Source organism: Xenopus tropicalis, chromosome 5, assembly GCF_000004195.4.
Source record: "Xenopus tropicalis strain Nigerian chromosome 5, UCB_Xtro_10.0, whole genome shotgun sequence".
Lineage (NCBI taxonomy): Eukaryota > Metazoa > Chordata > Amphibia > Anura > Pipidae > Xenopus > Xenopus tropicalis.
In genome coordinates this window covers 154,617,822-154,633,530 of record NC_030681.2, presented here as the reverse complement: position 1 = coordinate 154,633,530, position 15,709 = coordinate 154,617,822, and the positions used below count along the sequence as shown (strand labels likewise).

Here is a 15,709-nt window from a genome sequence, read left to right as displayed (position 1 = left end):
TCCTTTTAAATGGTTGACAATTTTTATATCACTGATTTTTCTCTGTAAGCGTGGTTACTTACACCAGAAGGAGTCCCGGGAAGGCCAGTACTGCTAGGGGCACACCAGCACATCACAAGGTGTTCTACACCTACACTGTAATGAAATCCCTATATATCAAGGCCTAACACCAATCAGTTGTTACTGCACTGGGCAAAGTCACTTATGTTCATACAGTGCCAGCATTTACTGCAAAGACACACAGTAGCTAAACATACATATTTTGGTTGGCATCTTCATTCTCTTCTGGTTACAGTTTCAAGAGCAAGTTAAACACATTAATGAGGCATATTAGGAAGTGAATGATCTGATCACGCACTCTTCTCCCCTGTGGTTGGTTATCCCGGCGCTGCCAACATACCCCTCAATCTCAGGTTCCAGAGCATCATTGATGTCTGCACCTAACCCATGATCCATTGCAACATTGTGCAACATGGCACAGACAACCATGATCTGATTCCTTAATGGGGGAATAAAGAAGAGCTCCCCCAGTGACTGAGGCATCAGAAGTGCGACTTGAGCACTCCTAACAGGCGCCCAATCACATTGCGCGTCTTCCGATGGGCACGGTTGTACCGACGTTGGGCACGGTTGTACCGACGTTGGGCAGGTGTGCGGGGAAACCAAACAGGGGTCATCAGCCAAGGCAGAACCTCATATCCTGCGTCACCTAGAACAAAGGAAAAATTATGAATGGAAGCATCCATCCCTTGATTGAAAAGTTCCATACACATGCATGGGACAGATTCCAAGGTAACAAGGCCCCCATTGACCAAAATCCCACCTATTACACATGCTCAGGTTTGAGGAGTTAATTGGTCTCTTAGAAAGAGAAGTTCAAACAAATGCTTTCCAAAACTACCATTCCCAAGATGCTTAGAAATACAAGGATAAGTAAAGTGGCAAATAATTTGGATATAAATTACTATTAACAACTGACGTGATTAAATATTGAAATTCTAATGCAAATAATATTCCAGTTGTATGCACATATGACTAATGGGTGTGTATCACCATGACCAATTAACTGTCACTAGCAGTCACATACAGTGCCTTCAAGATGGTCCCGTTAATGGGAGTTGTGGAAGTTGATGTAAAAAAAATGGTTAAAAAGGACTTAACCACCAGCCAGCCCCGCGGCATTTCTCCGTGAGTGACGCGACCATAGAGGGCTGTCTGACGCAGGATATGGGCATCGTGGCCGCTTCCAGGAAAACCAGATCTCGCACTCATGATCCGCAGGTGGGAATCGCACACCACCTGGACATTGATGGAATGGGAGTACTTTCTGTTAAGGTAGTGCTCCTGATGAAGCCGAGGTGGTGTCGGCGGAATATGAGTGCAATCAATGGCTCCTAGGCAATTTGGAAAATGGCCAATGAGGTAAAAGTCCTGCTTTACCCTTGTCCACTCTGCCTCAGTTGAGGGAAAGGAAATGAGCCTTTGCGAGTGCGGTAGAAGCGCCCTGAGCACTTGCCTCAGTATCCCGCTGAAGGTGGGCCGGCTCATACCGACAAGGCGTGCGGAGACCTGCTGGAAACTGCCACTGCCCAGGAAATGCAAAACCCCAAGCAGTTTGTATATCCCGGGCAGGGCCTGAAGCCGTGCAGTCACAGGATCTAGGTCCTGCCTAACCAAATAAAAAATGGCGGCATGGCTCAGGCGGTACAGCCGCACCACCTCATCAGACAGCTCATTAAGGGAAGGGACACCTCTCCAGAATCGACGAGGCTGTCTGATCCTAGCAAGCGGCAAACGAACAGGGGGTTCCTGCTGGTCAGCCTCTGGTGCCTCTAAAGCCTCTAAAACTGCCAGCAGTGCTGGCACAACCGCATCATGTTCCATGTTTAGGCAAACTGAAGTGAGTTATAGGAAGGGGTTTTATACCTTTGGCAGCCTTTAACGAGCAAGCTGTGCAGTCTTTAACTCTTTCCTGTTTCTTTATCTAAAGCTAAGGGCAGCCTGTAATTGACTTATTCTCTAAACACATCACACACAAACTACTCAACTTCTATTTGAAAGCCATGTATTATTGAAAATCCCTTTTTGGTTTAATTTCCCCTTGAAAGGCATGTAGTAAAAAGACAGGCTGACAATGGTTATTCACTTGTTTTGACTTTTCCCATTGAACACACATTTTGGCCTTTTTGAAGCCTTACATACGACTGTACCTGCCAATATTAATTTCCTGAAAACGGCTTATCCAAAGCGTTAATGAATTCCGTAATGTTTATATGTTTTGCGAAATACATATTTATCGTGATAGTTCAGAAAAAGTCACGGAAAATATGATCTGACAGATTGCACAAACGTTCGGAGCGTTCGTTAATTAGTAAATGTGCCCCCTAGAGTGAAAGGAGAAAAGAGTAAAATGGCAGTGGGGTTTGGGGTTACTTGACGTCTTCTGGTTCGTTGCATGGATGTATGAACAAATACAAATATTAAAGTGGACTGGCTGTGTGCACATGAACACAGACAGGGACATAGAGGCATGTCCGGAGGGAAAGTGAGATAATAAGAGGGAAAGTGAAATAGGATGGAGTAAAATGACAAAAGAGAACTTACGCTCCTGTTGGTGTTTTTCTCCATCTTGAATGGGGCGTGCTTGATTCTTCGGTTCTGTTCAAATAAACATACAGAAAGTCTTCTTTGTAACTGCTTATACACAAAATAAAACAGATATACAGGAAAGAAAAAAAAAACTTAACCTCCCTCTGTTTTTACCTTGAGGTGCCTGCTTGACTCGCAACTGCCCCAGAGACCAGCAGATACACATGGTGTATGTCATCGAGTGTTTTCTCCCGGTAGGAACTCTCTGCTGTTTTTATTAGAATGTGCTAAATACTTGGCAAAAAGGTGTCTCTTGGAGTCCATGTATTGTGACAGTAAATGTTTCACACATCCTGACTGCACACACTTGGAATGTTGTACTTAATTGGAACACAAAAAAGCAATTGACAGTGAGTGCCTCCATATACAGTATATCGGACCTTCCCCAGTGAAACCTTCTATAGGTGTAGGCTTGACAATTTACCTTTTGGTGGTATCGCCACAGGTCATTTGAAACAGTATAAAGCTTCTTCCCAGTTGACGATAAGAAATGTCAGTAGGGGAGATGTCACGCACTCGGTCTCACTTATTGATAATACACATCGAACCACTAGAAGTGAAACAATATAATCACAATGCTTTCCTACAGTTGTCTGTCAATGGCAACACAATTTTTCTAAAACTACAGTTTCTTGTCAATGCGAAAGCAGCCAGTTGTTGCGTTGCGGTCTTGTGCTCTGCTACTCCAATGACAATTAAACGTATCTGTGTATTACCACTAACGTATCTGTGGCAAACATTTTCCATTCGGTGACCTAGGAGTAAGGGTGGTTTTGGAGAAAGATTTACTGTTAATATTTTACCAAAGCCCTTATGGCAATATGTACTTACTGTCATATTCTGTACAACCCCTGGTCTCTGCAAGTGCTTCAGAACCAGTAATGCCTCCAAGTAATGTACTATCTCAAATTTTATATGCTCATCTATATTTTTTTTAGCGGTGTCCAGGGCTTTAGAAAATGTGACTTTTGCTGTGGACGATAGCCTGCGACATTCTTCCGGTGTTCATTGTATGGGTCAAGGAAGCGTTACTTATGCTTCTAAAGCAGAGGGCTGAAAGGAAATGACAACATAGCCCATGTGGTATTACCTTTTCTTGACAACTTCCTGTGATATACCTTTTTACTGGGCCTTTTTTGAAGGGCGTTAGTGGCTTTGATAAAGTTGTTGCAGGCATTGTATATAGATGGATCAGTTGAGATCAAGTTTATCTGCATGTTTACAAATCACCTCACATGCTTCAAGTAGTTGAACATGGTCTGGTGCGATACAATCTCTTGCAGTTTTGTTAAACTCGTTGGTCCTTTTGGAGGTCTTTTACAAATGCCAAGTTTAGCATCTTGTGGGTTCATAAAATACAGGAACCTCGCCACATCTTCCATGTAAAAAGTACACAAGCTCACCGGATGCCGCCGGAACCGCAGCGCTTTCCAAGGCGCGGGCCCCTTACTCGGGGCAAACCCATTTCAGGGTGGGCGCCTGTCTCGCCACTCCCCCAGGTTCGGGTTATCTGAACCAGACTCCCTTTCGATCGATGCTCACCCATCTCTTAGGACCGACTGACCCATGTTCAACTGATCTCTTCTGACTCTCTTGATGGTTTCAGGTGCTGGTGTCTCATCTGGATCTCTCATGAGGAATTCTTCAGAAGCCAAAGTATTGCACCAATCTCCACTGATATCTATTATTTTTAGGCTTTCAAAAAAGCAGTTATCAGAATGGTCACAAATTTATATAAACTGACTTATTGTTCATTAGAAAAACATGAAGGGCTGAGAGAATGCTAAATACTAATGTCAGAAAATAAGTATAAAACAGGTGTACTTATTCTGGATGAATTTATGGCTATTCTGATATCCAAGTTGTGCTGCTTTTTAGACCTAAAACAAAACATTTTATAAATTTCATAACAAATATAACTGTCAGAGTGAATTGTGAGAGACTAGGATTTGGAGGGAAGTAAATAAGTGTACTTATCTTTTCTCCAGCTGGATTCATTCCCATTCCACTTGGAACGTGTTTAGAAACCTGATTCAATATCGGAGGGTTACAGGTTTTCAAAATATCTCTTATCCGTGGCAAGTTGGTCTTCCATCCAGTGCCTTGGATACATCTCTTTGCTCTTCGTCTGGATTCCTAGAATGGATGGGTGGAAGAGAGAGCAGTATTAGATATTTACTTAGTAACCTATACAAACGTGGACACTCAGGGATTGAACATTCATCAAGGAGGGTTAGCATCGATGGTGACTGGTTGGGCCTTTTTGAATTTTTCATAAGTTTTCTCCAACTCACGAGAGTATAATGTTTCTTATTGCAGTGGCTGCTGTGTCACCTGTTGACACCTATTTAATAGATAACAAAAAAGAAACCGGTGGTTATTCCCTGCCCTTTGTATAAATCGTAATTTATCTGTATTAAGAAAAATTGCATATGGAAAGCCATGTAAATGCTCTGCTCTATGAAATGACCCTGATGTTGAAGGCTGGGGGCCATGCATCGCCCTCTTCATAATTTCTGCCGCTTCCACCATATTTCCAAGAGTCCTTCTCCCGGTACGCCCTTTCGGCCGTGACATTTGAATGGCCAAGCAACCTGGCGAACATGTTCCTCTGTGCATCAGATTCAAAGTGAGAGACTGTACGTCTCCATGGTTCTTCGAGCCTCTTACATTTGTCCCTTAGGTTTAACTTGCGCCCTGTGACAAGTTATGTTCAGAAATGTAGGCATTGAAGCAGTACTAAACTTGGCTAGAACGTAAGCCTGTACCAGTATTCATCTGGTGGCTATAGTTTGAGAAGAACTATTAAAAAATGGAATTTGCATCCCTCATCTATACTTGTTAAAGCCGAGCAATGTCATTCGTCACACTGTGAATAGGTTCCCCGGTTGAGGAGAAGAAAATTGTCTTCGATCTTGTCCCCCTCCTGAAAAAGGATGGCTGTATTTTATAGAAAACATCAAACCACAGAAATGATACAAAAGAGTCAAGTTGAATAAAAATGCTAAACAGGCTGTCCACATTTGCAAATGTTCATTTCAGACATATACCTCATCTTCTAGAAGTATAGGAGCGACTTTCTGCGTAGACGTCCTATGGTTCTTTACGCCGATGACCATACGTGTTTTGCAGTCAGATGGCATCCTCTTGCACCATTCTTCGATCTGTTGGTAAATAAGACAAGGATTGGTAAAATGCCAAACAGTTCAAGTTAACAGAATGTTAGAAACATAAAGCATGGCAGAGGAATCATGCAACATGGGTTCTTAGTCATATTTTGCCTCCAAGTATTAGACGATAGACTTTTCTTTATCCAAAAGAAATCCACTCTTAGCCGCCTTTATCAGCTGCTCAAAAGTTGGCCTTGCCTCTACAAGAATCTTTTGACCTCTGCTGGGTCCTTTTTTTCCAGATGTCAGGTAGTCGTACCTGTAAATAGGGGTAGTAAAAGTTACACACCAAACCTGCACACAAACAAACAAAAATCCAAAATAAATGTGTGTATGTATATCTTTTATTTATAAAGTGCTACTTATGTACGCAGTGCTGTACAGTAAAGTACATTAATACAAATGGGGTTAAGATAATAGATAAATACAAAGTATAACAATAAATATAGATAAATACAGCTGCAATAAGTTAGGAGTCAAGGACACGAGGAAGGAGGTCCCTGCCCCGTAGAGCTTACAATCTATATGGGAGGGTAACTTACAGATACAAATAGGCAAATATAAGTGCTGTAGGTCACAGTGGGTGACACTACAATATAAGTGCCAGTTCCCAGATCAGGTGCTGGGTGAGTGCCCCAATAGGGAATCTTTTAGTTTGGTTTTAAAAAGACTGAGAGGATTCTCTCCGGAGGAAATCGGGGAGGGCATTCCCAATGTGAGGGGCAGAAAGGGTTAAGGCGGGAAACAGCAGTAGTAGTGTGGGGCGCAACCAAGCGATTGCTCTTCGAGGAACGAAGGAGTCGGCCAGGAACATACAGAGACACAAGGGAAGAGATGTAGTGAGGAGCAGAGAAATGGATGGCTTTGAAGGTTAGGAGAAGAAGTTTGTAAGATATTCTGTGTTTAATAGGAGCCACGATAAGGCCTTTAGCAGGGGAAGGGCTTGAACTCTTCTGGATGAGAGGAGGAGAATTCTGTCTATTTAATATAGACTGTAGGGGGGAAAGATGGGAGTTAGGGAGGCCAGTTAATAGCAGGTTGCAGTAGTCCAGTCGTGACAGGATGAGAGCATGCATGCATGAGCAGCTTAGCTGTAGCAGTAGAAAGAAAGGGACGAATTTTGGCAATATTAAGTAAGAAAAAGTGACAGGTTTTGACAGTGGAGTTATTGTGGTTAGAAAAAGAGAGACTGGAGTCAAAGATCACCCCCAAACAACATGCCGAATCGACTGGGTTGATGAGGGTGCCATCAATAGAGATAGAAAAGGGGAGGGTAGGACCAGGCTTAGGCGGAAAGATCATTAGTTCAGTTGTTAGGTTCAGTTTGAGGTGGCGTTGGTTCATCCAATTAGATAGCCAGGAGGCAGTTAGAGATTTGAGTCTCAGTTTCAACTGTTAACAAAGGGGTTGACAGATAAATTTGGAGCCAAATGAACGGATAAGATCTCCCAAACACAGCGTGTAGAGGGAGAACAACAACGGCCCAAGTACAGAGCCTTGGGGTACCCCCACATTAAGAGGAACTAGAGATGAGGTTTTGTTAGCGTAGGAGACAGTGAAAGAACGGTTAGAGAGATAACAGATCCAGGATGCAGCCTGACTACGGAGACCAATGGAATGCAGAATCTGCATCAGGAGGGAGTTGTCAACCATATCAAATGCAGCCGATAGATCTAGGAGGATTAGTATGGAAAAGTGACCTTTGGCTTTTGCAACCTGAAGATCGTTTGTAACTCTGTACAACGCTGTCTCAGTAGAGTGCGCAGGCCGAAAACCAGAATGCAGAGGGTCTAATAAATTATGGGCATTAAGAAAGTTAGTAATACGGGAGAAGACAATGCGCTCTAAGATTTTGGAGGCAAGCAGTAGAAGTGAGACAGGGCGGTATTTAGAGAGACAGGAGGGGTCCAGCAGGGCCTTTTTTAGGATAGGCTTGACACAGGCCTGTTTGAAGGATGAGGGGAAACTTCCAGAGGTCAGAAGAGTTTAAGATGTGAGTAAGAGCCGGAGTGAGTTCAGGAATGCAGTGTTTAAGCAGAGAAGAAGGCATAGGGGCAAGAGGGCAAGTGGTGAGCGGAGCCGACAAAAGAAGGTGGGAGACTTCGGGAACAGTTACGGGACCAAAAGAGTTAAGACATACAGCAGGGGGCTGAGGAAGGAGGAGCTGGTCTGTATTAGTAGAGCGGGAAATCTGATTGCGGATGGACTCCACTTTGTTCATGAAAAACTCTGCAAAGTCCTGGGGAGAGTGCATAGGGTGAAGTAATGGAGTCTGTGAGGGACGCAGAAGGGTATTGAAAATAGAAAACAGGCGTTGCGGGTTGGATTTATTGTGGTTTACGAGGGTGTTATAGTATTCCTGTTTAGCGTTCGACAGGGCAGAATTGAGGCAGGCCAATAGGAATTTATAATGGATAAAGTCTGCTTGCGTACGGGATTTCCTCCACATACGTTCCGCAGACCTCGTACAGGAGCGTAGGAATTTGGTGTGCGCATTCAGCCAGGGGCATGGGTTTTGCACCAGAGTACGCTTAGGCTGATGGGGTGCAAATGAATCAATGGTGGAGGCTAGTATACTGTTGTACTTGCTAACCAGGGTATCAGGGTCCGACATCTCATCAAAGGAGGAGAGACTGGACCTGAAAGAGCGAGCAAAGGCCGGGAGATCTACATCACGTGTATTTCTAATTAATACAGTGGGGGAAGGAGCAGGTTGGGAAGGAGCAGGTTGGGAAGGAGAGTGAGAGACAGAAAATGTAACCAGGTGATGGTCAGAGAAGGGGAAGGGGACACTGTTAAAATCAGACAGGGACAGTAGAGAGGAAAAAGGAGAGCCAGGTTTCAAAATCAGAGAGGAAGGTAGCTGGGGAGGAGGCTGACGGGGGCCTGTAAATGACAGCCACTCGTACAGAGAGGATGGAAGATTTGAAGTGCATGCACCTCAAATGAGTTAAAAGAAATAGCTGGTGGAATAGGAATAGGTGCGAACCGACAATGGGAGGAGAGGAGAATTCCAACTCCCCCACCGCGTCCAGTGGCCCGGGGGGTGTGGGAGAAAGACAGACCGCCATGAGAGAGCGCTGCTTCAGTGGCGGTGTCATCCTGCAAGAGCCAGGTTTCTGTTAGTGCGAGGAGATGGAATGATTTAGAGCAGAACAGATCATGGATTAGTGTAGCTTTGTTAAGGAACGGACATTAAGGGGGGCACACGAAAACGGAAGGCAGGAGGAGGGAAGAGTGGAAACCTTAAGGTTAGAAACAGCAGAGCGACAGGTTATAGGCATGGGGACAGAAGGACGAGGACAGATATAAGTACGTATGGAGCAGGGCCCGGGGTTTGAAGAGACATCCCCTGCAGCCAGTAACAGTAGGAGAGAGATCCCCTGCAGCCAGCAACAGTAGGAGAGAGATCCCCTGCAGCCAGCAACAGTAGGAGAGAGATCCCCTGCAGCCAGCAACAGTAGGAGAGACATCCCCTGCAGCCAGCAACAGTAGGAGAGACATCCCCTGCAGCCAGCAATAGTAGGAGAGACATCCCCTGCAGCCAGCAATAGTAGGAGAGACATCCCCTGCAGCCAGCAATAGTAGGAGAGACATCCCCTGCAGCCAGCAATAGTAGGAAGAGTAGTGAGAAGACGTGAGCAGAGGATTTGAAATGATTGCGCCTCCGCGTACGGACAGTAACCGGGGGACAGAGGTGCAAGTTATTATAGAGGGTAAAGGAGCCGGAGTATGTAGATGGGAGCAGGGAGGAGGATATGTGTATGTTAAAGGAAGAGACTGCCTTAGGGAGCACCATGCATACGATCAACAGGAATGAAGTGAGTTTTGTCATTTTCAGGCGGAGTCCCAGATGGAATTGTTCACTTCTGTTCCAACTGCTGTCCAACTGTCTAACTCATTAAAGTATACTTAAATTTGCTATACTTTAAGTTGCTATACTGCCGAGCTGCTCCCATACTGATCCCAAGGAAATAGTTCAAGAGTCACATGGTTCTAAGAGGAGGGCCCAACTGGCTAGACATCAAATACACCCAAATTCACACCTATTGCCTGTTATCAGATAACGATTTACCCTTATACAGAGCCAGGAAATGTGATTACACCAGGGGTATGATAGTGGAAGTCACTGATCAAAGCCAAGCAGTAAAAACAGATATAGGAAACATACATTTAAAATGAACCAGCAGTGGATAGGGGGTGCAAATCAGGAAAGTGGATGGCAGCAAACATAAATGCACAGGTACTAAAGCATACTTTTTTTTTGGGGCGGAAATTCCTTTGCTCAGCCTTCCCTGCAGAGTCGAGGTCATGCTGAGGTAACAATGACACTTTCCAACATGTTCTTCGTTTTGATTGTATCCGCCAGACAATGTGTTTGAGATCGCACAAACCTGTTGATGTGCTTCAGGTATGAGAACATAGTTGCATGAGTGTTCCCCAATTTCTCCAGTGCAGTAAAGTCCAATGTCTTCTGTGTGTCAGGAAGTGTAAGGATGCTTTGGAGGGATCCACAAAATATAAAAACCTGGCCACATTTCCCACCTAAAATTAGACGTAATATAAGAAATCATTATGAGGAAATGAGAACAGCAAAAATAACAGTTAACAACCAAATGTTTACATAGACAGGTGTCAATCTTGCCTCTTGTGACCATTTTCTCACTTGTAATTTATGCTGAAGATATTTTTGGAACCGAGCAAGAATATCACATTCAAAAGTGTTTTTGTACATCCCTGCAGCCATCATTCTTCTCCTAAGCAGGACGAGATGTGAATTGGTCTTGGACTCTGTAGTATAGACACATGGACACAGCATAACTATGCATGTCTCAGTCTCTTGATCTTCATAGTCGTCGTTATCATCATGAACATTGTCATCAGTCATGGGGTCTGTTCTCCTTCTCTCACCAGGTCTATATTAATCATAAAGTTCACATTTAAAATAAGAACATACTACTATGTAGACATGAGTAGAGTAGATGTACATATACAAATTATACTTACAGGTCCAGCTGTTCAGATTTTTGTTTCTGCACTTGTTCAGCATTCACTAGGCTCAGGTTCATCTGTTTAGGTGACATGACAGGGCTGTATTAATAAATACACCAGTTCAGAAACAATGAATAACGGGCAAGTTACAATGTAGACAGGTGACTATTATATGGATACTTTCAGGTCCAGATCTTTACAAGGTGCCTGTGTCTCCACTACTTCATCTGCTTCCCAACTGAGATTCACCTTGGTTTTTTTTTCCATATTTAATGGACAGATCTTTTTTTCTAAGGCTTTGCTGTAATGCAACAAAGATTGATTGGTAAAGAACAAATTGAACATACATGTCTAGACACTGCCATAGCAGGAGCAATACATACCTTGCTGACTTTTCTGGCTTCCCTCTAACATAGCAGCCATTTTTCTCCAGGAACTGGATAAATTGCTTAGGATCAGAATCCTTATAGTCCAGGTCTTTACAGTCAATGACACTAAGCCCTTTCAGGATTGAGCACATCTTCCCTTTTGCTTCCAGCATCAGTTGCTCAATTTCTTACAGGCTCTCCTCAGATGAACAGGCAAAGTGTCCTGAATCTTCAGGCAAAACTTGCAGGCGAGATAGTAGCGGTTTGGTGTCTTAGAATCCATTTTCAAATGAAATCAAATGAAGCCAAAATCTAAGGAACGGTTTCTGTGATTTACAAGGAAGGCAAGCTACAGGAGCTAGTAACTTCAGTGAGTCACAAAAGGAACACAATTAGCAATTGAAGGAGACGGAACAATTGAACTGTTAATAGCTAAAATGTATTGGGTAAAACTCCAGTTCAATACTAATGAAAATGGTAATGTTTAATATTAAAAGATTGGTTCTATGCTGCATACATCAATAGCTCCAAAATTACATATATATGCAAGTGCACCAAGTCCATATCCATAAGTGTATTCTTAGGGGAACTACTCATCAATCCAGGGTAGATCTGCCCCCTCTCCGGAAAATGATTTCCTTGTGACTCCATAGTCAAATAAGATATCTGTACCCACATTAATATCTGTCTGCTATAAACAATGTGAGGCATGGTGGCATTTTCAAAATACTTCATGTGCTTACGGTTCGGCTTTTTACGGGAATGGTTAATTTTCCTCCCGTAATGGTAGACAAATATAGTCACCCTTTTGAAAAGGCTTGAGGGTCCCCACCTTTTGCCCTTTGTCGACTTCATCAATTATTGATAGTCCTAGCCACTGATCAAACTCTGAATTCTTCTATTGTTGCCCTCTCTTCTTGGCTATTCCCTAGCTTCCCAGTGCAGCTAGATCTCCTCCACGCTTGGAACATGCTTTGACCACCCTTGTTGCTTCAGGTAGTTGAGCACTTGGTTTGCAGTGGGCTTTTCGTTCTTGTAATGTGCTGAAATGTTTTTTTAAAAAAAATTAGAAAACGACACAAGAAGCCTGCGTGATTCTTACCAATGACCGCATCCAAGCGGCATTTTGTCTGCTGCCTCCTCCACCTGTCGTAGCAGTATTTTCCGTGCGTTTCTGAAAACTTCCGGCACTCTTTCAGTGTTGGGCCTTTGCGTCAAGGTCCACTTTTAAACGTGTTTTTCTACATCTCCTTCCCTGACTACTTCTCAGAGTGTGCCAGGCACTTCTCCATGTCTGGAAAACATCAGAACCCTTAGGCTATAGAAGAGTAACAACTTAAAAGGACGTCAACAACTGCCAAGGCAACCCCCACTGACAATGCTCCATCAGCTAAACTAACCTTGAGTTTGCCAGCTGCTCCCATGTCCTCTGAAGCTCGCTCACTCATTGCGGCACGCATATACTGAGATGTTGCCTTTGGGTTGAAATCTGACCGGATATATTTTTATCAATTCTTGGTCTTCCAAAGTGCTTTCACAGATGACCTTTTAAAAAATGTGAAGCTCCTCATTCCCAGTGGCCAAACAAGCATTAAACCTACAGCAGAAACAAAATATTAGCGTGCTTCGTTTACCAATATTTTGACCATTAATACAAATCACATGATGGAGGCTTTGAGGAAAATATTCCCAGTAGAAAAATAACTTTACCTTTCTTGGAATCTGTGGACATCAGTTGTCGGGTTCTGAATTTTTGATCTTTTGCTGGAGACAAAGTAACCCTTGTCTCCGCTGCTTCTCCTCTTTATAAAAGGGGGTTAGACACTTATTTCAGATTTATCTCAGCAGATCATCTCTACCTCGTTGAAGACCACAATGTGGTGTGTTGCAGCCTTTACTTTTATGACAGCTGCTCTTACATGGTCTGTGGAGCGGCTTAAATGTGCTTAAACCAATCAGTCGAACTTTGACTAGTGTGATATCCTTTTTTTTTTTTTCAGAAAACAGTACTGTCGTGCTGGATAACACTTGGTCTCTATAGGTGCTTCCAAGTAGAAAAGCATGGACGTCATATCCCTCTCTTGTAATTCATTCCTGGAATTGGTCCGATCAATTATCTCGGACAAAAGACGGTTTGCCAGGGTTAGCACTTCTGGCACTCTCTTGGATTTGTACACAAAAAGGCAAATTTAGTACACAAAAAGGCAAATTTAGTACACAGATCTATAAATAACCTGCTTGGACGTATCCTGATTTGGCATACGTTTTTTTCCACGTAGCGTCTGAATCCCTGCAGCAGTCGTGAATCAGCAGAGTTTTTTGTGAAGTCCAGCCTTCTCCATAATATTTTGTTGATATCTTGCTGGCAGATGTGCTAGGAAACAAAGGAAACCTCGTGAATAGGATATAAAGCATGACCCTGATGAACTGTATGAAATACTTGGTCTGGGACCACCTTAGCTGATAATAGAGTTAAAGATATACAAGAATGCTGATGTAGTAGCCATCGTTCTATAGTTCCAAGGATAACTTAGGTCAGTAAATAAGAACAAATACCTGTAGATCCCATCCTATCAAACCGTTCCATTCAGTTGGCTCCATACATGCTAGCTCAGACCTGTCTTCCCCAGCATCTCCACCTAAAATAGCAAATCTGTTGGTTTGTACAAGCTGTGAACCAGCCCCCCTACCCTTGTGTCCCCTACTGCCCCTCTTAACTGTTACAAACCTGTCTCCCTCATTAACCTCCCCTGTCCCTTCTCCACCCCCCACTACCCCGGCCCCTGCCAGTGGTTGCTCAGTGAGCCTCCTGTTCTCCCCCATGTTTGCAGCTGCCCTCAGTGCTGCCAGTTCCCCCCTTAGATTCTGCACCTCAGATTCCAAAAGGAAAATCCACCTGCATCTCTCACAAGTAAATGCTGCAGGAACTGCCGCCCCAGGATCCCACATGTGACAAGATACACTGAGTAACACCGGCAATCATACTGGGACTTGTATTGCCACTGGGTACTTACAGTCTCCCGAGTGCAATCCCTCGTATAGTGCCTTTTAGACCTGCTAAACACAATTTACATGCAACACTCGCTTAGCAGCTCCCACACTCGCTGTGCAGTCAGTAACTTGTTGAGGTTCAAACAAGAGCCTAAAGCCTGGTGAGAACTTACCCTTTTATCTCCTCCCCCTAAATTAGTAGGCTGGGGGGGGAATGCTCTTTACCAACAGTAAAAAAAAAACAGCCCCCTGTTAATTATACAAAGTGCCCTTTTGTATCTAATCCCCAAACACAAGATACTAAACCTATTAATCCAGCTGCTTATCCCACACTCCAAGGGAAAAAGCAGTTTACCTCACTCAGCCAGGTAACACTTAGAAAACACACAGCAGTCAGTTAATTGCACTCCCAGCATGCACAGCAAGCACCAACGCCTTTTGGTTTTTAACGCCTGCTAAATGCTTTATTCACATGCAACTCGCTGTGCAGTCAGTAACTTATTGAGGCTCAAAACCAAAATACATAACCATAATGGTTCTCATAAACATACAAACAATTCCCCAAAATGATTGTTACGTTTGAATATTTGTAAAAGGCAATAGGGGAAGGGCCCTGCTCAAAAGAGCTTACATTCTAGGTGCGAGAGTGAGTAACCAGTTCCTATTGAAGTGGTTAGTGAGTGTGAGTAAGGGGGTTTATTGGGCAATAGTTGCTGAGGGCTTGAATGAAAGTCGGTTTTAAATTACCATTTTAAAGTCTAAAGACGGAGTGTCTAATGGGCTTGGTAGAGCTTTCCAGATTCTGGGTGCAGCACGTGAGAGGCAGTAATGAATCTGGAGGAGAGAAGCAGTTCTGAAGGTTTTCTGGGGTTGGTTTTATATATAGTGTTGCAGTACCAGTCAGTGCTTTTGTAGGTCAGTAAAAGAACCTTAAATTGAATCGTGTGTGACATAATCATTGAGTGGATTGGCAGAGGGGTGGCATTTGTGGAGCGGAAGGAGAGGGGTATGAGTCTGGCAGCAATATTTGTGATGTATTGGAGTGGGATCAGTTTAGACAGGGGAAGCCCACAGAGCAGTGAGTTGCAGTAGTCTAAACCAGATGTGACAAGGGTATGGATGAGAACTTTTACATTCAACCCTTCCACACATGAGACTGCCCAGAGATGTTTTTAAGGTTAAACCGGCAGGATTGTTGGAGATGTCAGGCTGGGAAACAGTGTTGGTGGGAAAAGGACCAGTTTAGTTTTTTCCATGTTGATTTTTAGGAAATGAGAGGACATGAATGCTGAAATTGCTGTGAGACAGTGAGTAACATGAGTGAGGGCAGGTCAGGAGAAGAGGTCATTTTGAGTATCGTCCTGCATATCTGATACTGAAAGCCAAATGAGGTGATTAGCTGATCAACACCAGTAGTATAGATTGAAAATAGAAGGGGTCCAAGAAGAGAGCCATGGGAGACACTGAAGGGTTGATAAGAAAGATAGGAGGAGAGTCAAGAGAGCAGCTTCTCGAATCCCCAGTCAGGATAGAATATGT

At 43.6% G+C, this 15,709-nt stretch overlaps 1 pseudogene; it reads right to left on the bottom strand.

Moving 5' to 3' along the window:
• Positions 1-4,169: 4,169 nt before the first annotated feature.
• On the bottom strand, positions 4,170-11,571 carry LOC101735134 (annotated as a pseudogene).
• Between the last annotated feature and the right edge of the window lie 4,138 nt (positions 11,572-15,709).